Genomic DNA, 24,766 nt, shown 5'->3' with positions numbered 1-24,766 from the left:
GAGACCTGTCGCTCCACCTGGGGGTCCGGCGCCCGCCGCTCCGCCTGAGGGCCCGAGACCTGTCGCTCCACCTGGGGGTCCGGCACCTGCCGCTCCGCCTGAGGGCCCGAGACCTGTCGCTCCACCTGGGGGTCCGGCGCCCGCCGCTCCGCCTGAGGGCCCGAGACCTGTCTCTCTGCCTGGGGGTCCGGCGCCCGCCGCTCCGCCTGGGGGCCCGAGACCTGTCGCTCCGCCTGGGGGCCCGAGACCTGTCGCTCCACCTGGGGGTCCGGTGCCCGCCGCTCCGCCTGAGGGCCCGAGACCTGCCGCTCCACCCGGGGGTCCGGCGCCCGCCGCTCCGCCTGAGGGCCCAAGACCTGTAGTTCCACCTGGGGGTCCAGCGCCCGCCGCTCCGCCTGAGGGCACGAGACCTGTCGCTCCACCCGGGGGTCCGGCGCCTGCCGCTCCGCCTGAGGGCCCGAGACCTGTAGTTCCGCCTGGGGGCCCGGCGCCCGCCGCCCCGCCTGGGGGCCCGATGCCTGTCGCCCCGCCTGGGGGCCCGATGCCTGTCGCCCCGCCTGGGGGCCCGATGCCTGTCGCCCCGCCTGGGGGCCCGGCGCCCGCCGCTCCGCCTGAGGGCACGAGACCTGTCACTCCACCCGGGGGTCCGGCGCCCGCCGCTCCGCCTGAGGGCCCGACGCCTGTAGTTCCGCCTGGGGGTCCGGCGCCCGCCGCCCCGCCTGGGGGCCCGATGCCTGTCTCCCCGCCTGGGGGCCCGATGCCTGTCGCCCCGCCTGGGGGCCCGATGCCTGTCGCCCCGCCTGGGGGCCCGATGCCTGTCGCCCCGCCTGGGGGCCCGAGGCCTGTCGCTCCATCTGGGGGTCCGGCACCCGCCGCTCCGCCTGAGGGCCCGAGACCTGTAGTTCCGCCCGGGGGCCCGATGCCTGTCGCCCCGCCCGGGGGCCCGAGGCCTGTCGCCCCGCCCGGGGGCCCGAGGCCTGTCGCCCCGCCCGGGGGCCCGAGGCCTGTCGCCCCGCCCGGGGGCCCGGTGCCTGCCGCTCCGCCCGGGGGCCCGGTGACTGCCGCTCCGCCTGGTAGCCCGATGTGCCTCTGCCCGGGGTCCTGCCCGATGTGCCTCTGCCCGGCGTCCAGCCCGATGTGCCTCTGCCCGGTGTGCCTCTGCCCGGTGTGCCTCTGCCCGGCGTCCAGCCCGATGTGCCTCTGCCCGGCGTCCAGCCCGATGTGCCTCTGCCCGGAGTCCAGCCCGATGTGCCTCTGCCCGGAGTCCAGCCCGATGTGCCTCTGCCCGGAGTCCAGCCCGATGTGCCTCTGCCCGGAGTCCAGCCCGATGTACCTCTGCCCGGAGTCCAGCCCGATGTGCCTCTGCCCGGTGTACCGCTGCCCGGAGTCCTGCCCGGTGTGCCAGTCTTTGATATCCCGCCAGTTACCAGACCCGGGCGGTGGAACATTTTTCCCAGCTAGGACTGTTTGGAGCGTCCTGAGGCCGCTCCTTGAGGGGGGGGTACTGTCAGGAATGGACTGGCCAGCAATGGTGGGACTCACCTGCCTTTTGATCTGCAGTACCAGGGCTGGCCAGCGGGTGCTCCCAGCAATCAGAGACTCAAGCTTTCAGCCAGCTAACACCTGGAACTGATGATACTGGTGTATTTAAGGGATGGCCAGACTTGCAGACTCTGCCTTGGTGTTGTGTTTGTCCTGGGTCCTGTATCTGTCCTGCATCCTGTTTCTGTTCCTTTGCTACCTGTTCTGATCCCTGGCTTGTGACCCTGACCATCCCTCTGCCTTACCCTCTGTACTACGCTGCTTGCTACCTGTTCTGATCCCTGGCTTGTGACCCTGACCATCCCTCTGCCTTACCCTCTGTACTACGCTGCTTGCTACCTGTTCTGATCCCTGGCTTGTGACCCTGACCATTCTCCGCTTGCTCCCCCTGTACCTACCTGCCCAATTGATATTGACTCGGCCTGCCTGACGACGCTTGCTTGTATGTACTGTTATCTGTGGGTGGTTGGTTGGGTTTGTTTGCACTGTATTATGTTTAGTATTGCACTGCGTTTATGTTTGTATTGTTAGTGTTAATAAATTACATTGTTAATCACATATCTGAAGTCTGCGTTTCCCTGCGTCAGTCACACACCTCTGGTCATACCTGGGAGCCCTGACAGGTGCATTATCAGCACTTGCAGGCAAGTTACTGCTCTGTGCCTGGGAGGAGTAATGATGGTCTTACAACTGTAGAATTTTATTCGGAAGAGAAAGTATAAAATTTGCTCATCCAACCATTTAATGGTGCCTTAATGAAATTGATTAATTCATTTGAATACTTCAAGATTAACTTTGACAAGTGTATGTGCAGAAGACTAGTTATATTTTTTTTCAGAGAAAATTCAACACTTAAAAATGTATATGTTCCCATTAAATTCAACAAAAAGATTTCCATCCTTGTCCTTTCATTTTTCACTCCCTCTGGTCCAAACTGATTGTTGAATCATCTCCTATAACTCCTATAATACCTCATGGGCGTTTCACTACTGATGGACTGAAAATAATCCCAGCTCCCCAGAGTTTCTGCAGACTGTTTCAAGAAAGATGTAGGGATGTAAAAAGAACAAAAAGTAATCCACCTTTCACAGGTAAAGTGTGATTGGAGGTAATAGGGGAGGAGGAGATATGGAGTTGGAGATGGAGGTAAAAAGGGGGAAGGGGAAGGAGGAAGATGAGCCTGGGTTCACACTGATGCAGTGTGGAATTCACAGTGGTTTCTGTGCGAATTCCGCACCTCATCGCAATCACACCCCATTCATGTGAAGGGCTGTGGGTGTGTATGTTAACAACACCCCGAAATCGGTCTGCAAAACGCGGTGCGATGTGCAGAATCGGATCACATAGGTGCGATCCAATTCCAGTGCAACGAAAAAAAAGGGTCCTGCACCTCTGTATGGCTTAAATCGCACCACACAGAATTCGCATGTGATTTGCACAGGAATGCAGTGCGGTTCCTGTGCGAATCACATACGATATGCCACACTGCACAAGTGTGAACCCAGGCTCAGTGTTCATTTATTCATATTCATATAGTAAATGCCACTTAAAGCCACTAGAGGGAGCCAGAATATAACAATTGAAACAAGGGTAAGGTAAATTGAGATATGATAATCCAGGGATTATGTTACTGTAGTGTGAACATGTATTTAAATAAAAGTCTGTTGTTATAAATAATATAAATATACTGTAATAATATAAATATGTCCAATTGTTAGGCATATATATCTAATATGTCTCCTGATGGTATAACTTCCAAATTCTCTCTGCTGTCTGCTCTCTGCAATTTCACATTGGGAGAAGACGGACACTGGTGCAAACATTCAAAGCTAGATGTTTGGTGCTTTAGAGTAAAATGGTGGGGTATACTGTGGTTAAAGCTTCCTTTTTCTATTATTCTACTATAATATGTTCCCCAAATCAAACTCATAGGGTGCTGATATTGCAGCCTACATATTGAAGACTGCATCGGCAAGTAGTACAATATATTCAGACCAGGTTGAATGAATTTATAAGTCAAGTATGATAAATTCCTATATTGAAGGTTCCCAATAGCTGACTGAAGGAAAAAGGGAAGATGGCTCATTTTTGTAGTCTAATTTCTATTTTAGCGGATACAAATTTTTTCTTAAAACTTGGGGCTTTCCAAAACCAGGGTTCGTGGATTTAAGCTGGGTTTGTAGAAACCTTTGCAAATCAAACTCAGGCAGTTTTCAAATCACTACAAATAAGATAATTGGCTATCAAAGATGGGCAGTCAAACTCATATTGTCTCCCCCTCAGTGTCTAATACAATCCTACCTTGACTGTGGGTCTGAATATTTAGCATATATGATTGAATATATGCAGTGGGATATCCAGGGTATGGCAGCTACTGCACATCCTTTGTGTTCCACTTGAAGGGGGGAGCCACGGCTGCACCACTCATCAGCTGGATTGGATGTCTGATCTCTCCATCTCTTCCCTTTACCCAGTTGCCTGAAATCTCCACTGCAACCACATTCCTCTCCTAAGTCTACCCCCAGCACCGGTGCTAGACTATTTTGTGCCCTAGGTAAGACCAGCCACTTGCGCCCCCCCCCCCAAAAAAAAGATAAATAAATAAATAATTTTAAAAAATGGTAGAAAATAATAAATCAACAAAACATGAAACTGTTAAATAAGTGATGGACAGACTGTATCTGTGGCTAGCAGTGGCAAGGTCACAGTTGCAGTGAGTGGAGGGTGATGGATCCACACTCTGACAGATCCCAGGCTGGAATTCCCCAGGCAATGGGGGGACATAAAACACTGTGACAGCAGAAAGCCCAGCCCACACACAGAGAGAACACCTGAACTCAGCGATCCCACACAGTGACAGATCCGACACAACATACCACCACCAACACTGACACAGATCAGCAGTCACTAGAGGAGCAGGCTTTGGGATTGTGATGATGTCATCACTCACTACTGCACATGTGATGGAGGGTCAGCTGGGTCACACTCACACAGACATGAGACATTACCTTCCTCTGCAGGCGCAGCTCCGCCTCCGCTGTTGAATGGAAGAGAAGGGCTGGAACTCTGCAGCGATCAGCAGCCGCCAGCCGGCTTGCAGTAAGGGACTGAGTCTGAGAGGAACACTGGAAGGAGACAGCTCAGCTGCTACACTGGCCCCAGACACCAGGCACCTTTCTCTGTCCTTTTTTCCTCCCCTCTGCCACCCCTCCCCTCAGCAGAAGGATCATTCATGATGTTGAGGCATCCCACACACAGAGAGTTGTGGCCTGTGCTGCACCCAATCACCCCTAAGTGGCAGTGCATGTTAGGTGGCCGCATAGTTTGCCTAGTGGAAGCACCGACTCTGTCTACCCCCTCCCTGCTGCTGCCATTGCCATCTGCTGGCTGCTGTCATACTGGGTAGGAAGGGCAAGGGGGCCTTCTTTAAATCAGTACAATGTGTAATAGGAGTGTGTGAGAGTAGAAAGGGAAAAGAAAAGAAAACAACTTTGCACACCATAGACCAATTTTCATCAGTGGAAGCAAAACGTTCTGGTTAAAATTTTAATGTAGTGCCATAGCATAGCATTTGTTGCTATTATTGTAAAGTTATCTAAAATCTGGTTTGTCAGATATCTGGACATGTCCTGCCCCCCAGCACATAGATGATTAACAGTCTCAGTTGTGCATGTATCCCTATGAGACTGTGTGTTGGTGGGGGGGGGGGTCCATTCCCTCCACACAGGTCTCATATTACACTTAGCTCCTTGCTGTATTCTGTGGAGTGTGTGATGTCATATCCACACCCACCGCAGTCTGGAACACAGAAATGCTGTGTAAACTGTGTGCTTTAGGAGGCCGTAGAGAAAAGAGGGCTGCAAACAAACAGGTACAAATGTTATCAGAACATCTATTTCATCTCTGTGTATGACCTGAGGTTAGCCACTTCAGTGGGTATATGTAAGGGTTTATTATCACTTTAAGGAAGAACATATTAGACCTTTTGGAAACCTTTTAGGATGCTACCAACCAATGACATCACCGCTTGCTAAGAAAACATTGGGCTCCTGCACAGCATCCTTGTTTGCTTGGGGTCACAGTAGCTGAGTGGGGAAGAGAAACTGAGGGAGAAGAGAAACATTGGAATACTAGTCAGTACTACTGTGCAAAGAATAAATGACCTCTAACTTTGGGTGTCCTACATGTGTGGATAGTGCTGTGTTATTTACAACTATTCGCTTAGTTTTACTTTTTAGAATGGGGTACCTCTAGAATGTTCATAATTTTAAATGGTGCCTTGACTGAAAAAAGGTTGAGAAACACTGAGGGTTCCAGGTGTATCTGTTACATCATTGTTCTTCAGTAAATAACCCCTATGTTCTTTTATTTTTAACCACTAGAGGGCGAAATATAACTGTACATTATAGGGACATAGCAAGTAGTATTTCTTCCATTATAATCACTACTGTTTTGTGGTCAGCAATAAGATACTTGTTATTTAGAAGCTAATTCTGATACAACATACACATACAGCAATGTATATGTGTGATATAGATCAAGCTTGATATATAGGGTATATATTTAATGATATTAATGTCTTTAAAACATACCTTTCATACTTTTTAATTGGTTATTACAGTTTATATATGGTAATATATTTTATACTAGGCAATTATTAGGAACTGAGATATTTTGCCATAAACTTGTTAATTGATTTTACTTTTATTATTGTTGTTGTGAATTTAATTAGTGGTATTAAAAAGGTATAAATAACAAGCATATTTAAATATAATGTATAGATTTTATGTATTTTTCCTACACCTGGAGCAGTGGTTATGTCACTGGCTTAAACTGGATCATAGGAAAGAATTAAATGATGAAGAAGCTGCATACTCATTAGGTGATTACATCAGTTGCTGAAAGTAAACATGAATGGTCAAAGTGGTTGTAAAAGCTCAGGATTTTTTACATTCATGCATTCTGTAGACAAAGGTAAAAAAGCTTCTGTGTGCAGCAGCCTCCCCAGTCCCCCAATACTTACCTGAGCCCCATCATGATCCAGCGGTGTGCACAAGAGCCTTGTCTCTCTGGGGATTCTCCCTCCTCATTGGCTGAGACAGCAGCGGGAGCCATTGGTTCCGGCTACTGTCAATTACAGCCAGTGAGCCAATGAGGAGAGAAAGGGAGTGGGCCAAGCCCCCACTCTGTGTGTGAATGGGCATGCAGGGCAGTGGCCCAGGAGCGAGCCTGATCTGGTGCCCCCAAAGCAAGTTGCTTGATCTGGGGGCACTTGACAGGAGGGAGAGGCCATAAGCCCCAGCGGGGGACCAAAAAAGAGTAGGATTGAGGCTGCAACCAGTGCACAGAGGAGGAAAGTATGAAACCACTGCACAGAGGTGTTATGTATAACATTTTTTATTTAATACCTTAATATCACTTTAAAAGCCTCAAACTTTAGAAAACTTCTGGCACCAAGTTTTTTTTGTTTGTCACAGCTGTTTATATTATTATACCTGAAGAAGAGTTGGCAAACCACCCATAAAGTAGGGCTTTAGAATTAATGCAGCTACCAGAAAGTCTGCTTGCTGCTACTTATGATCCTACAATCAGCAGTGTGGAGAACACAGAGAGCAGTATCTAACATCAGGCAAACATAGGACTTAGGTGCCTACACTGACTGTTGCTGCAAAACTCTCCCCATCCTTATTCTGAAAGCCCTTCTCCAGAGACTCATTTCAAATTTTATTTTGCTACATTTGTGTTCTTTTACAAAGAAAAAACAATGCAGTTTTCCCTGATGTTTACACCGGTGCTTCCTAAGTCCTCGCAGCTTCCAAGTACCAAGTGCCTCCTTGCACCTCTCCTCACCTAGCCAAAACCCTGAAAAATAAAAAAAGGACTGTAGTTCTTTGTTTACGGAGATTCACCAAAACCAAGAGATGTAGCTCTAAACTTTCTCTTTTTTTTTTTTTATGACATTTCCCTTTGACATTTGTCTCCATTTTTAGGTATTACAATGATAGTGAATCCTTTGCTTTGAAATATAAATGTAGAAGAGGGCCAAGGGTTAGAATGTAAGAAGATGCCCACCAGCACAAATCACAAGGGGTAATGGACTTTGCTGTTGATAATTTTATCTATATTCCCATCGCACACATTCCTGGAAATGCGGCTCATCAATGGCGGGTGCTTTAGCGACTACCAGTGAACCAGCATTTATGTAGCTGAGAACAGAGGGAATGTGATCAATTATAAAAAAGAGGGAAAGAAGGTATTTTTAATGTTTTATCCATACACAAATGTTTTGCCTTTCATTTCTATTTTAAACTGAATGAGCTGTTTTACAAGGTGAAGATTTACAATCGCTTTAACTTTTTTTTAACTTTTAAAATGATGCAGTTGGATGGTGAAAAAAATGGCAATCAGCAAAAAGCAATTGCTTTGCTGTAATCATTAAACTACCACTACCTAAAGAGAAATCAACTATGTAACTGCTTCCCCAAATCCAACATAAACTAAAATAAAGAAAAAAAAAAAAAGAAAAAAAAAAATACGAAAAATGGTTTGATTACATCCAAAGAGCCAGTAATCAGACAGGTGTTGCTGACTGATATTATTTCTTAAAAAGTCTGTTGGGTTTAATCAAACTCTGTGAACTATGTGGGAGCACAAATAAAAGCATACTCTAACACTGCAATACACAGATCTCAAGCATAGTTCACTTAATTCGCTACACTTACCTGTACAAATTGAACAAGCTCTCCCTAAGCTTGGTTTAAACAAGCGTTTTAAGGATATTTTCCCTAACATTTTAATCTGCAATTGCATTTATTGCTTAATATATATATATATATATATATATATATATATATATGTATGCAGTATCTCCCAAAAGTGAGTGCACCCCTCACATTTTTGTAAATATTTTTTTCTATCTTGTCATGTGATAACACTGAATAAATGACACTTTGCTACAATATAGTGACTGTACAGCTTGTATGACAGTGTAAATTTGCTGTCATCTCAAAATAACTCAACACACAGCCATTAAGGTCTAAACCGCTGGCAACAAAAGTGAGTACACCCCTAAGTGAAAATGTCCAAATTGGGCCCAAAGTGTCAACATTTTGTGTGGCCACCATTATTTTCCAGCACTTCCTTAACCCTCTTGGGCATGGAGTTCACCCGAGATTCATAGGTTGACACTGGAGTCCTTTTCCACTCCTCCATGACAACATCATGGAGCTGGTGGATGTTAGAGACCTTGCGCTCCTCCACCTTCCGTTTGAGGATGCCCCACAGATGCTCAATAGGGTTTAGGTCTGGAGACATGCTTGGCCAGTCCATCACCTTTACCCTCAGCTTCTTTAGCAAGGCAGTGGTCATCTTGGAGGTTCGTTTGGGGTCGTTATCATGTTGGAATACTGCCCTGCGGTCTAGTCTCTGAAGGGAGGGGGTTATACTCTGCTTCAGTATGTCACAGTACATCTTGGCATTCATGGTTCCCTCAATGAACTGTAGCTCCCCAGTCCCGGCAGCACTCATGCAGCCCCAGACCATGACACTCCCACCACCATGCTTGACTGTAGGCAAGACACACTTATCTTTGTACCCCTCACCTTGTTGCTGCCCCACACGCTTGACACCATCTGAACCAAATACATTTATCTTGGTCTCATCAGACCACAGGACATGGTTCCAGTAATCCATGTCCTTAGTCTGCTTGTCTTCAGCAAACTGTTTGCGGGCTTTCTTGTGCATCATCTTTACAAAAGGCTTCCTTCTGGGACGACACCATGCAGACCAATTTGATGCAGGGTGCAGTGTATGGTCTGAGCATTGACAAGCTGACCCCCCACCCCTTCAACCTCTGCAGCAATGTTGTCAGCACTCATATGTCTATTTCCCAAAGACAACCTCTGGATATGAGCACGTGCACTCAACTTCTTTGGTCGACCATGGCGAGGCCTGTTCTGAGTGGAACCTGTTCTGTTAAACTGCTGTATGGTCTTGGCCACCATGCTGCAGCTCAGTTTCAGGATCTTGGCAATCTTCTTATAACCTAGGCCATCTTTATGTAGAGCAACAATTCTTTTTTTCAGATCCTCAGAGAGTTCTTTGCCATGAGGTGCCATGTTGAACTTCCAATGACCAATATGAGAGAGTGAGAGCGATAACACCAAATTTAACACACCTGCTCCCCAATCATACCTGTGACCTTGTAATACTAACGAGTCACATAACACCGGGGAGGGAAAATGGCTAGTTAGGCCCAATTTGGACATTTCACTTAGGGGTGTACTCACATTTTTTGCCAGCGGTTTAGACATTAATGGCTGTGTATTGAGTTATTTTGAGGGGACAGCAAATTTACACTGTTATACAAGCTGTACACTCACTACTTTACATTGTAGCAAAGTGTCATTTCATCAGTGATGTCACATGAAAAGATAGAATAAAATATTTACAAAAATGTGAGGGGTGTACTCACTTTTGGGAGATATTATATATATATATATATATATATATATATATATATACATACGGTATATATATATATATTACACTATATTGCCAAAAGTATTGGAACACCCCTCCAAATCATTGGATTCAGGTGTTCATGTCCATGTTGGCACCATACTTAATTAGGGTGGTTCAGAAGTAGTAGAACCCTGTTTCAGTACCACACATTACATCTTTTGAGTTGTGTAGTCTACCTTATAGTATTGTATATATACATTATATTGCCAAAAGTATTAGGACACCCCTCCAAATCATTGGATTCAGGTGTTCCAATCACCTCCATGGCCACAGGTGTATAAAATCAAGCACCTAGCCATGCAGACTGCTTCTACAAACATTCGTGAAAGAATGGGTCACTCTCAGGAGCTCAGTGAATTCAAGCATGATACCGTGATAGTTTGCCACCTGTGCAATAAGTCCATCCATGAAATGTCCTTGCTACTAAATATTCCACGATCAACTGTTAGTGTTATTATAACAAAGTGGAAGTAACTTGGAACAAAAGCAACTCAGCCATGAAGTGGTGGGCCACGTAAAATGACAGAGTGGGGTCAGAGCATGCTGAAGCGTACAGTGCGCAGAAGTCACCAACTGTCTGCAGAGTCAATAGCTAAAGACTTACAAACTTTTTGTGGCCTTCAGATTAGCACAACAGTGTGTGAGAGCTTCATGGAATGGGTTTCCAAGGTTGAGCAGCTGCATCCAAGCCTTATATCACCAAGTGCAATGCAAAGCGACAGATGCAGTGGTTTAAAGCATGTCACCACTCGACTCAAGAGCAGTGAAGATGTGTTTTGTGAAGTGGCAAATCATGCTTCTCTGTCTGGCAATTCGATGGATGTGTCTGGGTTTGGCTGTTGCTAGGAGAACAGTACTTGCCTGACTGCATTGTGCCAAGTGTAACGTTTGGTGGAGGGGGGATTATGGTGTGGGATTTCTTTTCAGTGGTTGGGCTTGGCCCCTTAGTTCCAGTGAAAGGAACACTTAAGGTGTCAGCATACCAAGACATTTTGGACAATTTCATGCTCCCAACTTTGTGGGAACAGTTTAGCCCCTTCCTGTTCCAACATGACTGCACACCAGTGCACAAAGCAAGATCCATAAAGACATGGATGAGCGAGTTTGGGGTGGTTGAGCCAGGCCATTTTGTCCGACATCAGTGCCTGACCTCACAAATGTGCTTCTGGAAGAATGTTCAAACATTTTCCATAGACACATTCCTAAACCTTGTGGACAGCCTTCCAGAAGAGTTGAAGCTGTTATAGCTGCAAAGGGTGGGCCAACTCAATATTGAATGCTACAAACTAAGACTGGGATGCCATTAAAGTTCATGTGCATGTAAAGGCAGGCGTCCCAAATACTATCGGCAATATAGTGTAATTTATATATATATATACTGTATATATCTTTCCTTTTTTTCTATAGGGACACTAGTAAAATAAGAATCTTCCAGAACAGGAAATGTTAGGGATATTGCAAACATGGTTGAAGAAGTGTATTCGTGGCATGGTATGCATAGAAGTGGGTAATGTAGGATGTGACAATAGACATATTAGAAAAGGCATGCGTAATGTATGTCAGTAGCAGTTTATGGAGGAGAGGATTGTAGAAGCATATGTGTGGGAAAGAAGAGCAGAGGTATGACAGTGGTCAGTATGTGGAGGAGAGTATTACAGAGATTATAACGGGGCAGCATGTGCAGAAGAGTAGTGTGGATGGTATTACAGGATGTAGTATGTGCAGGAGTGTAGAGGGTATGATGGGGTATGACTGCTAAGCACCTAGCTGCACCTTGGCCAAAGACAAGAAGCTAAGAGGTGGGAGCTGAATTCAGGCTGGCTGGTGTTGGAACGGGGCTCTGAGAGTACTCTGAAATAAAAGAGAGTCACTGGCCCATCTTCTAGACAACAGGCTGTGCAGACGTGTTTCACAGTCACTGTGTCTGCAACTAAGTTGTCAAATTAATCATGTCAAAGGGGGAGCTCAGGTGGATTCTAGGATACCAGAGATTTGTTTATTACAGTCATACAGTTATTATTTTGGAGTGAGGCTTCCTTCTTCTATTTAATATTTGCTTTAGCCCCAGTTACCATTAAGCATTTTTTTTTAATTCATAATATTAGGTTACTTTCAAACCCAAGTGTTACAGTATAATGCTGCAAAATTGGTGATTTAGAAAGCCAACCCAACACACATGTACAACAGCTGCCAACACAACTGCAGTACAGTACACCACAATGCACATGGCATGTCTAGTGGTGGCTATGTTGTCAAAAATGTTGTAGGTGTGTTTTTTTTAACACATTAAAGTAGAACTGGGTGTATTTTCTTTTTTTTTTCTTACATTTTTGTATGCCTGTCCAGTTAAAAAAGTGCCTTAACTTTTCTTACCCTCTCCCTGCTCCAGTGTTCTCAGCTTCCTCCTCAGTTCAGTGCCACTTGCCATCTTCTTGCATCACCAACTATGTCATTCTGCTTTTTTCCTGTGAGCCAGCCTGTCAATGGCACATCCCCAGGTGGCAAAACATCATGCAAGATAAGTTCATAGTACTCCTGGACTGAGCAGTGTTCACACATCATTACATGTTGCTGGAGTTGCACTTTAAGGACTGCTGCCAACTCCTTCAAAACAAATGGACTGCTCTGAATCAGCACACCTTAATATAAAGAGACCTCTACTGGAAACCACTTGCGCATTCAGAAAAGGTTTTTAAAAACTAAATTAAATTTAAATCTGGTTTTAGACAACTGAATACATTCTAAAGAAGGTTCAGGTTTTGCTAATCAAACAAGAGTTGCTATCTGTGTATTCCATAGATAAACCCAGAAACAGGTTTCTGTTTTACAAGTCATTGATGCAAATTAAGAAAAGATAATAGAGTACAAAGTACATCTCTCACATTGGTATCATCTAGAAAGATAATCTCCTGTCATATTTTGAAAGACAACTTACATTGGTACAAGTTGTCCTTTAATGATTTCATCTGCCCCTCTGACTGTAGCCTCACAGTCAAACACTTACCTTCCTACTGTGCAGCTCTGCATGACACAGCAAAGCTTTTCCTCCAAAGATGCACCACATTCATTCCAAAAAGAAGCCATAATCACGGTGCCTTTTCTATAGAAATTAATGAGACTGCAATGCACATGAACATTACGAAGAGGACCCTGTAGATGCTGTGGATTGGCTATGTGGCCTCAGGCAGGTCTGAACAATGAATATTTCTGGAATGAGAAGGAAGGTAAATCTGTATCTAGGCATGCTTTATTCAGGGGGGTGGATGGATTCATTAAAAGGCAACGTGTACCAATGGTACATCTTTTAAACTTTCTGCAATTTAGTCTAGAAGGCCATGTAATTAAAGGTGAACATGAGGCATATCTGACTATTTGGGATGACAGAAACTGACAATTTTTGCTTAGTTGAAATGCAAAATTGCGAAAGCATTATTGGTGAAATGCATTGGAGTCAATTGAAAAGGCAAATGGTTTATAAACAGACAGGACGAGAAAATTATTTTATTTCCATTTGCCCACTGCTGAATCAAAGCTAGAGTTCTCCAAATTGCAGGAAATGTAAGCTTTGTCAATTACAATGCTATTGGTCTTACTCAGCAAATGGAATGTTAGACTTCTTCATATAAACCACACAGAAATAAAGGGTGCTTCTCTGCAGCATGCTGGCAGAGGCTTTTTCTAGCATTAAACCTCATCCTAGCCCATGCATTGGAGCTTCTGGCTTGCCCTGTGGCCAATACATCTACGTACATATTAAGTATCAAACCTGTGCAATATTTCTGGCTGTTGTCTCTGGATTAGTACATTTTATTTTCTATTTTTATGTTAAAACCTTCCTGGTCTATCCCACTAAATGTTCAGCCTAGTAATACTGCTTACATTGATTATGCTCCTTGCAGGGAATCTGTACAATCTTTCTAGCTGTTGTAGTAGAAAAAAATGTTGTCTTATTTTTATTTTATAATAAAGCATGCCTGATCTCTACCTTTGAAATTGCAACTCAAATAACACAGAGTGGTAAAAAATCAGTGCAGCTGGTGAATAAGCATAGTCAGATACAAGCTGTACTTCATAAACAGAATAGGAATGCAGGAAATAACATGGACTGTGGTGAGGAATTAACCTTATGCTCAGCCAACAGATGTTGATTTGAGCACAGCTAAATGGTGAGCTTGAATGACAGAATAGGTGGGGAATTATCCTGTAGGTGCAAATCAACTGGTGGTAAAATACTTTATTATATAGCAAAATAGTACGAAAACAGGTAAATATAAAAATATAGAAGAATCCACATTTCCCTTTCCCATTTTTAAAATTACAATGTTTTTCATTTTAAAACATTTCTCCCTCAAATGGACAGAACCATGCCCAAACAATGCTATAGCTGATATCGGAATATGCATGTGTATTTTAGCATGTCAAACATGTTATATCACTGAGCTGTAAAATTGTTACTTAAATCAAAACAAAATTTGTGTTTCCACCTTGCATCAATGCAAACAGTTTTTAAACCATTCACTAAAAGAAAGAAGCAAAAATGTAATTATTTGGGAGGGGGGAGGGAGTTCTTTAAAAAAAAGGAAGTTTATTTTCCTCTTGGGGGCAATAGTAATTAGGAACTAGAAAATCTACAATTTCTGCGGAAATTGTGTGAAGTGTTCTTGCCTCAACCAGTAGTCTACAACTGGAGTGGGCGGAGTAGCTTCTGTCACTCTGCTGCCTGCTCACACACCTGGGTTCCTATGGCAACTCACTCTACAGCAAGGGCAGAGGAGCGGTTAAAAACAAACTGCTCCAACTTGCTCACTTCACTGGTGGTTGCCATCTTCAAACAGTTGTAGTTTTAAAACTATAAATCCTACAGTGAAGAGCTTTATATTGTGAGAATCACAAGACCCAGACCTATATGTTGCTGCATAGTATGTCTCTAAAATATTAAAGATTAAGGCACAGTTGCAGTTTAGAAATTGCCCTTCAAATTTCAGGTGTCTAGAGTGGAGTTTCAATGAATGTCAATGGGCGGCATGAGTTGCAAACAAATGGTCATATTGTGAATTACTATCAGGACTATGGCTTAGCCGTGGACATTTTTAGTGGCAGCAGGGATAGCTGAACGTTTTGATATACGATTTGTGTAGGTGGGCTTGAAAATGAGGGAGTGATGGCAGTTTAGATATCATGTCCTGATTTTTCATCTCATACTCTAGCTTTTGTCAGCTCCCACTCTAGTTTTGAACATTGCGCTATTCATTGCTATGAGACCAATTTCACCACAAAAATGGCAATATTTTGTGAACCATTCGGCAAAACGTTCCACAAAGTAATAGCACACCAATCGGGAACAATCCGCACGTTTCGGTATATTACTGTCAATGTAGTGTAAAAACTGTGGGAGAAGTTAGGGTGGTAAATTTGACTATTATAATAATAATAAGAATATATGTGAGATAACAGTAAGTGGTCTTGCCATGCAAGAACAGTTAATTATATATAAATAATGCTTGATTACACACATCTCTTGTAGGATCTTGACAGAAGCATTTTAGGATGTGGTCCCTGGTTAAATAAGCAGACCTTGATTTTTATTGGAAGGTCCACTTTATTTACAGTTCCTAGCCCCACATACATATGGCTGAAAAAAGTGAAAGTTATAGTTTAGCTAAAGGAGAAGTATAGTCAAAGCTATTTTGGCTATACTTCTCTTTTGGATCACAGGAGTGCAGATCTGCACTCCTGTGACTCCTAAAGCCCATGGTTGGCTGATGTCACAGAACAGAACAGATTACTGGAGGGGCAGAGTAGACAGTCCCGGCTCTGTTCTCAGAGTGGAGGGGGAGAACTGTTCTGTCTTTGATCACTCAGTTCCCTGTACAGAGCCAGCGCGGGACAGATGTGTGAATGTTGCTGGGCATGTGATAGCTTTGGGTCACTGTAATGGCAACATACACTATGTCCACATATATAGCATCCTATTCCTTCTCATGCAGAGACATATACTAGATACGGCTGTCCTGGAAAGCTTGAAAGCGGTGCTGCAGCTGTGTTAAATATACTGCTAGCCAGAGTATAATTTATGAATAGTTTCTCAGCTCCTGAGAACCCCAATGTTTTATTGGGTGGACACATTCAGGGACATGTTTTATCCAAGGATATCTGGTCACCCTATCTTATAGACTTCAATGGGCTTTGGATTTAAGTTCACAGTTTTCAGACTTTGCAGTGGGTTTTACAAACACCCCGTGAAACGAGACACAATTGCACATATCCATGAATAGCCCATATATTATTGGGTATGAAAAAGGATGGTGTACACTGCTACTCAAGGAAAGGTGTGCTGCTTAATAGAGAGCTAAAATAAGAGGAATTCAAACCATGTTTATCTGAACTTATTATAACAAACTTGCTGCCATATAAAACAGAGCCTATTATCGTGCATACGTTTTTACTAAAAAGCAATAAATACACAATTTGTAAAAAATTCCAACCCTAACAAAAAAAAACCCAAATAGTAAAATCCTCAGTAGGAGCTTTGAAAATAGCAAACTGGTCATGCTATGGGATATATTTCATCTTGAAACTGAATGTGCACTGTGTGAATGGGGGCAAAAATTGAGATATTGAAATGGGGCAAATATTGAAATGGACAAATATTCAATGTCATTACTCCTTTCTCCTCAGGTTGAATGTGTGACTCAGGAAAATACTGCATTTATATCCACTAGATGATGCCGATGATCATAGGAAAAAATACTTCTTTATCACTGAGTGACCTCCAAGGAAAATTGGGTCTTCTGATTGAACGAGTGACCTGAACAGGCTAAGTTTGCTAGTGATGTCCTATCTACTACTGATCCTCTGCCAGTATCTTCTCACTTAGCCAAAAAAAGTCTTAAAGTACCTGTCTGGCCCCCACTAAACATAACCCCCAGCCCTCTAGTTGATCCCTCAATAGTATTTAAAAAATGCTCTAATTGTCAAATATACCTACCTTAATCCGTGGTCACATGAAACACTCCTGAGTCTTCTGTTTTCCTCACAGTGGAGTGGGGGGGGGGGGGGTCCTTCTTTGGGTGCCCACCTTGCTCCCTGTTGATTTCAGTGAAAACTTTCTATTAGCTGTCCATTAGTGAGATCCTCTAGCTATTAGAGTAGTTTTTTTATAAATAGTAAATAGGTAGGTGGGAAGGAAAAGTTGGTTTCTATTTTTGCCCAGAATTGGGCTTTTAACATGGTACAACATCATTTTGGTTAGTTGATGATTCATGGGCCAGATATTTGCTGGCAAAGTACTTTTTAAGCCTAATTTGTGCAAATAGGTGATGCAGCTAATTTTGACTGATTTGTTTATCTTTAATGACTTTAATCTTTAATGATAATAAAGAAATATGGCTATTGTCGAAGGTCATAGGATGTGCTTAGCTTTGTATTCTCCTAGTAATTGGCAACATTCTGCAATATGATGACACAAACACTTCCCTCATGGGTTGGGCAGGAAGGCATAGGGGTATAGGGGTAGCTGAGTAGACTGTGAGGCAGCATAGGGGAGCCTGCATAACAGAAAATCACTGTTGCCCAATTTATGGCATGAATCAACACACAAACTGCCAAAAAGAATATAATTTTTATTTGGCCTAGGCCTCTTTGTTAGACAGACACAGGTGCAGCATCCAGCCCTGCTGTTTTCAGATCGTCAAAGTCTATGACAGGCTGAATACACTGCAGTTGTTTTGATTCAAGTACCACTTGCAGGGGTGTGGAAATTTTATTTAAAAACTACTTCTCCAAGGGACTAAATCGGTCCCAATCTACTTGTCCCTCATGACAATCTACTTGTTCTGAAAACATTTTTTTTTTTTTAACAAAAACTGTATTTAATTAAGGCTGGCCATCCTTTCACTCAGCAATCACACCTCTGATAATACCTACAGAGGTGTCCTGCTGAACGTAGGGATGGTCGAAGGTGACATGCTGAGCATAGGGATGGTCAGAGGTGTCCTGCTGAACATAGGGATGGTTGAAGGTGGAATGCTAGGCATAGGGCTGGTCAGAGGAGGCCTGCTGAGCGTAAGGATGGTCAGAGGTGGCATGCTGAGTGTAGGGATGGTCAGAGGTGGCATGCTGAGAGTAGGGATGGTCAGAGGTGTCCTGAGTGTAAAGATGGTCAGAGGTGGCATGCTGAGTATAGGGATGGTCGGAGGTGGCATGCTGAGCGTAGGGATGGTCAGAGTGGGATGCTGAGCGTAGAGATGGTCGGAGGTGGCATTCTGAGCGTAGGGATGGTCAGAGGTGGCATGCCTAGCATAGGGATGGTCAGAGGTGGCATGATGAGCATAGGGATGGTCGGAGGTGGCATTTGGAGTGTAGGAATGGTCAGAGGTGGCATGCTGAGTGTAGGGATGGTTAGAGGTGGCATTCTGAGTGTATGGATGGTCAGAGGTGGCATGCTGAGTGTAGGGATGGCCAGAGGTGGCATGCCGAGTGTAGGGATGGCCAGAGGTAGCATGCCATCTCCGACATTCCCAAACTCTGCACGGCACCTATGACTATCCCTACACTCACTAAGCACAAAGTTCAATGCTGTATGTGGATGTGGCAGGTGGAGTAGATAAGAAGCAATAGGACAGAGCAGGGGCGGACTGACCATTTAAGCACTCGGGCACTGCCCGAGGGCCCGGGGTCAGTAGGGGGCCCCATCAGATGCTCCTGGTACCTTTCATAGGCTTTTTTGGGTGTGGTTTGAGTGTGGGCAAGTACACAGGAGCCCCATGATTTCCTATTGCCCGGGGGCCCCACGAGTTGTCAGTCCGCCCCTGGGACAGAGTTTGATGTGTGTTGCCATTGACATATCCTGCATGGTGGTCCGGGTCCTGAGGCCACCCGCCATGTGTGTGTGCTGCAGCAGAGTGTATGCAGACTGAGGGATACAAATGAAGAGAAGTAGAGCGAGTGCTGAGATGACGGGTGCAGGAAGGGTGGCTTGTCCGCGTGTTCAAGAAGGAGGAGGAGGAGAGTAAGAAGTGTGGAAGGGGCTGGGACCGGACAGCAGCATGGGTGAGTTCACCAGTGTCCGCTCCGCAAAAACAAACACTACTGCTTGCCTTAAATAAAAACCACCTGCCCAACACCCGGAACAGGCATCAGGCGATATGAATTGCACATCCCTGATTGGTACAGCATCTAGCCACAACCAGCCGCAGAGTATTTCATAGAATATGACAGTCTGCAGGCAGCAGGGCTGGATGCTGCACCTGTGTCTCCTGGGTGCATTTAAATGCTTAGATTTGATGCACACAAAGCTTATTATATAAAGGGCCTTTAGGAAAAATGTACAAACTGGGAGGAATCCCAAACAATCGCTAGTTTCTATCCTGCATAGCAGCCAGACTGGTAATACAAACTTGTGGAAGGATATCATGTGTCTGTTATGATCTTTCAGGTCTTTTATTAAATAATGTTGGTTTATGGAAATGTACAGTAACTAATACATCAGCCCAGCTAAGGGAGTGCACAGTGGAAATTTTGCATTTCATTCAATGTTATGGTTTGGCAAGCCCTCCTAAATGATACACGGGTCACCGGCATCTTTCTTGTTTAAACTATAAACAGAAAATTGCTGCCTCCTGTCATTTCAAGTATAGCTGAAACTTAAACCAGATTAGACCTGTTGAAACCATGCATGCACACGGTGCCTTCCACGCGTGTTTATTTACTGGAAACACTACTTATAAAAGCTGAAAGGAAATGCTTTACCTTTGTTGGAACATTCAAACTTGTTTTGTATTTTTTTCTTTTACACAGGTACTCAATATTCAGGGAGCTGAGAGTGGAACATGCACATGTGATCTTTATTAGTAGGTGATTCTGGAAGAGCTGATCACACTTTATTAAGTAGAAAAAACAGCATACATGCCTTTTTAAACCCTTTTGAAAGCTGTTTTGGAAAAGCACAGGTACTTATGTTATTAGTGTAAGTCTCGGATATTTTTCAATATTTTTCTGAGGTTTAAAATTGCAAAAAAAGAGTGTGAGTTTTGCTGCCAAGCAATGAAAACAGATGATGTCACCTGCCAGCCTCCTTGACAGCAATTTTCCAAAAGCAGAGCTGATGTGGTTAATTATGCCAATAAGGAGCTTGCAGTTTTAAAAACTGAAAATACATTGAACGCGTCAAGCAGCAGTCCTTTTCCTGTCCTACTCTGTAACTGAATATGATCAAACAATGTTTGTACTGTCTTGGAAATTCGCTTTACCGAATTTCTCCTTACCGTGAGTACTCGCAGTTGGATGCGCAGAAATCCCCCATAAAGCTGTGCGAATCTCGCTTACCACGACTGCAGCCAAACTACACGATTCCTGCCCATCCAAATACTTTGGTTCTGTTGAATTTGTGGGTGATGGAGCTCCGTTACCCTGGAATGATCACACGACACTCTAAGGCTGGTTGCAACTCACATAAGGGCCGATTTTAGGCTCAGCTCTCTGTTTTATTAAGAATACACACATGCCCCCCACATGAATAAAGTCAATCCCTCCCACCGAACAATACAATGGGGATTGCTTATACAGAGGATGTACATTCCAATTGGAGCATAGCCTTTGCTATTATCTATCACTGGTCCTCCCCCATGAACCTTCTGAGGTCAGCAGACTTCCTCCCCTTCCCCCCTATGAGCCATCTGAGGTCATATTTCCTGTCCTACTAGCTTCTATTGGTATGTAAATTCTCTGCACAAGCACTCCCTAAAAATATCAGTCTGTACCTGGATGGGCCCGATACGATCTTTATTAAAACACATCCATCCGAGATACAGTTCAGATTAGTAATGGGTTGTAAGATATGCATAAGCCTACACGTGGAGTTCACACCGCTTGCGCATTGCGTTATGAAGCCCACGTGGTACCATGCTGCTGATATGTGGATACAGGCCCACGGTCTACTGACAGCAGCATTCGCATGGAATGCCGTGGTGGTATACACGCCGGTCTATAAGCGCAGATCTGCCATCTCATCCATTACCAAGCCGAGTACTGTAATACATACATTGTACATGCGCATGGCCCAATTGCAGCCTTCAGAGCTTTAATTAAGCCACACGAGAGACATATGAATAACACAAATACATGACACATTTAAAGTTCGACCAACAATACAAAATTTCCATGACATTCCCTCCTGTTTTATCATATTCTCCTCGTGTCCCTTCTTGATCTTCTTCAGCTTGATGGGTGTAGTCTCAAACTTCAAAGAGTTCCTGTAGTTGTCCCTGAGAATAAAGCTCCACGGGGTACCTGAAACAACAAGACCCGAAGCAGACTCGACGCAAACAGGCTTGATTGAAGCGATGATCCTCAAGAGCGTTGGAACCTTCACTACAGGAAGGCTCTTGCAAAAACCACAAACAGACTTGTGGTATGAATAAAGCTTGTGATCCCACGGTGGTCTGGGGAGATCCAGCAACAGATTCTCAAATTGCCCCTGCAGACGGGGCCACACAAGGCTGGTCTCGACCCAGACAGTTTTCCAAATCGCAGACACAAACCATGATGAGGCTTGAAGCTTGCTTGAAGGTCTTGGAGAATGTGGTCTTCAGAGAGATAAATTAGAGGGAAGCCAGGACGTAATCTGTAGAGAAGGTGGATGGTTGGTGAGGTCTTCCTCCGATCAGTGGTTGGAGTGGGATCCCAGGAGCGGGCATGGAGATGTGGTCGTCTGCCCGAGCTTGGTTTACACGGTCGATGAGGCAACAGGAACATCTCACCGCGGCATATAAAAGGCAGATGAAAAAGAGAAGCATCAGGATATACACTCCCACTTCCTTCAACCAAGATCCGATGGAGAACAGGAAATCTCCCAATCCTCCCAAACCCTTGAACGGATTCCAACCCTCACTAGCTATAGCTCTAGCTTTTCCCTGTAGTTCACTAACTTTGTCCATATGGGCCTGGACCTTGTCATCGGTGTCTTCTATCCAAGTACAACAATCCTCTCCGATGAACTCACAGAACCCCCCTTTGGCGGCTAAAAGGTAATCAAGGGCCATCTTCTCCTGAAGCACTAAAATTCCCATCTGCCGTTGTTCTTGGGCAATTTCTCTGACAGCCTCTACGGTCTCGTTAAACATACTATCCACGATGACAGAAAAATTGTTCAGGCGCTTCATAAGTTCTATTCCCCATCCTGTCCATGAGGGGAACCAAGTCCATGCCTGGTCGCCCTCAGAGAACAGTTCCCTGCGAACTCTCCCTGCCATCCTTACCTTCTTGTGGACCATCAACTCTTCATGGTCCATCACTACATAGGATGCGGGGACTAGCTTTATGAGGGCACACGAACCTTTCGCGTTCTGGGGAAATGTTCTATAGGCTGCCGAACCACACAGAAAATAGTATGGACCTGTCAGAGCAGAGCAGGAAGAGTTCCTCGTTCGGCCTCTGGCACTGAGCAACAGTTGCACAGACTGGGGGATTGCTCCCTCAGTCTGCACATCACATCCGTCCTTCCAACACACGTGGTCTGGTCGGTCAGTGTGGTTACTCAGAAGGGAAGTCTGGTTAGTCAGATTGACAGTTATACCTCCCTCGCAGGTGGTAGTCCCAACAAACTTGTTACCTGTGCCAAAGCTGATGTTAAAGCACACCTGAGGGCTGCCTAGCTGCCCAGTTACCCATAATGGACTGGTGAGGGCCCTACAGGAGCTAGAGCTAATATTGGTGCTGAAACTGATGTTACCTGCTAAAAATGTGTCATTAAGTTCTACCGACAAATGTCTACGTGGGGGCTGACCAGGGGTCCCTTGCTTTTTCATGCCGACGCGGATGTCATATAGGGCATGAACAGCGGCCATTGCGGACATGTGATGACTGGGTGGGGGCTTTGAGCATACCCAACAGTTGGTTTTGTTGGCGGTTCTGGCTAAACGCAGGTGCATTTTAAATAAAAGGTTGGGGTATCTGCCATCTTTTCCTCCGTTCACACACATGTAAGACATACAAACAAAAAGAAAAAGGAAAATGACACCCCTCATTCTCTGGTGTAGCTGAGAAGCTTCTTGCAGTGGCTTGCGTGCACCCAGTTGTCTCGTCCCTCGAGCTTGAGTGAGGTAGGTGTCGTCAGCTGGACTTGGTATGGTCCGGTGAACCGTGGCTCGAGTCCGGTTCTTTGATGTTTCTTTAGGACGACCCAATCACCTGGCTCAATAGAAAGAACACCTGTTATTGTATTTGGATCGGGGAGCGATTCGCGAACCCGATGGTGTATCTTCTGCAGCTCCCGTTGCAGAGATTGCACATAACCTGTAAGCTGTGAATGCAAAGACAACAACTGTTGAGGAAAGTACAACCCTGTTTTGGGAGGTCCCCCAAACAACACCTCGTAGGGTGACAGCCCATGTGGTTGCCGAGGGGCATTCCGGATGGAATAGGGGGCAATGGGGAGACATTCAGGCCAAGGTTTTTGGGTATCGGAAGACGTTCAACCTTACCGCTACTCTCGGGGTGATATGGGGTGTGTCGCCGCTGACTCCAGTTCCACCAAAGAGATGCAGTCGTGTCCTTTGGAAGAGAGATTAGTAGTGGACAAAGAAGACATGTTAGCAGAAGAGGTGTTAGTATTGTTAGTCGTGTTGCAAAATTCAGCACTGTCATTGCTGTCCTCCCCCCCCTTCTCATCTTCCGACACAGGAAGAAGAGAAGCTGGGTTAAGAATAGTGCATCGTTTGATAGTGAGGTTAGTAGGGGTTAGGAGGGTTTTCCCCTGAGAGGGGTACCTTGCCTTGGATGTCCTGTTTTCGCAGGACCGTTCTTGCTGCACTGGTGTCGGTGAGGCAAGGGAGGGGATATTTTAATTCCTCTAGAAAAAGATGGATCTGGGCCGACACCGATTTGTCAACTTCCTATGAGAATTCATAGGAGTTACTTACCATGGTGGTCATAGGGGCGGAGGACTCATCAGGAATGAACTGCCACCGACCTTTAGGTAATTGGGGACAGCTCCTCCTCATGTGCCCCGTTTGGTGGCACTGGAAGCACCTGGGTGGGGGCCTATCCTTCCTGTGACCCAGATCCCTTGGTTTTTCGTGTGGGGTCTGGGACATAAGAACTTTGGCCTTGTCTTGTTTTCTTCTATCCATTTCCCTCTCTATTGCCGCAAGAGTGGAAAGGATAGCAGGGATAGACATCTCATTATATTCGGGTCGGGCCAGAACCAGCCTTTCCCGAATTTTAATATTGATGCCTTCCAAAAATTTGGCCCGCAACAGAATGTGCGTCGCGGTCACCTTTACCCCTTCAGTTGGAGCATCAGGTCCAACATCCAGTGCCGTCTGCTTGAGACGGCGCCAGAAGCAGGCGCTTTCCTCATTAGGACCCTGGGTGAGCTTCATCATGTCCGTAGTAGAGGTAGCACCATACATTTCTGGAAGCTTTGCCTTTAGCTGTGTACAGAACTCTTTGCCCCCTGAAGTCATCTCCTCATGCGTGGTTATAGAGCACCCTGCAATCACTGTACTGGCCACTTCCATGCCCACCTTTGCCCGTAGGATCTGTGCACAATCTGACCCGCTCATACCATAGCTGAACTGGTTTTGTCCAAACATTCGAGCAAATCCTCTCGGATTGACTCGATAGTCCGGGAGCTCAGCCAGAATAGTGCGGATCTCTGCCGGGGTGAAGGGGACATGCCAAACTACCCGTTCCCCTAAAG

Source organism: Staurois parvus, unplaced genomic scaffold (genome assembly GCF_062004578.1).
Source record: "Staurois parvus isolate SC_StPar_1 unplaced genomic scaffold, SC_StPar_1.0 ptg000763l, whole genome shotgun sequence".
Taxonomy (NCBI): Eukaryota; Metazoa; Chordata; class Amphibia; order Anura; family Ranidae; genus Staurois; species Staurois parvus.
The sequence above is the reverse complement of the archived record's forward strand: the minus strand, read 5'-3'. Positions refer to the sequence as shown.